Source organism: Phyllobates terribilis, unplaced genomic scaffold (genome assembly GCF_046119375.1).
Source record: "Phyllobates terribilis strain yellow unplaced genomic scaffold, ASM4611937v1 Scaffold_1__5_contigs__length_1240528914, whole genome shotgun sequence".
Lineage (NCBI taxonomy): Eukaryota > Metazoa > Chordata > Amphibia > Anura > Dendrobatidae > Phyllobates > Phyllobates terribilis.
The window spans coordinates 310,819,931-310,820,331 of NW_027362761.1; positions in this window are offsets into that span (position 1 = coordinate 310,819,931).

Below are 401 nucleotides of genomic sequence, written 5' to 3' on the forward strand. Positions count from 1 at the left end.
AAGGATTCAGCTAGTCAGTTTTTAAATCACATGAGGTCATAAACCTAATGGAAAAGAAAAGAATTAGCTGGGTAGAAAGGCAAAAGGAGCAATTGTAAGTACATAGTGCCGGATGACATGATGACTTCAATATATCAAGAGGATAAAAGTTTTGATGGGAGTGTTCTTTTAAGGACAAAGGTCAGCTATTACCATTTTTTTCTAAAATTCTTTCCAAAACGATATTTAATGGCAGACAAAATACATTATATTCTTAACCGAACACTGATCCTGTAATAATTGGATGAGGCACAGATTATATCTACAAACTTCAGACTTTATCCAGAACAGCCTTGCCCAATTGGAACATAAATAGGGAGGGAAGATGAGGAGACAATAAAAAAGGCAAAACCCTCAATGCA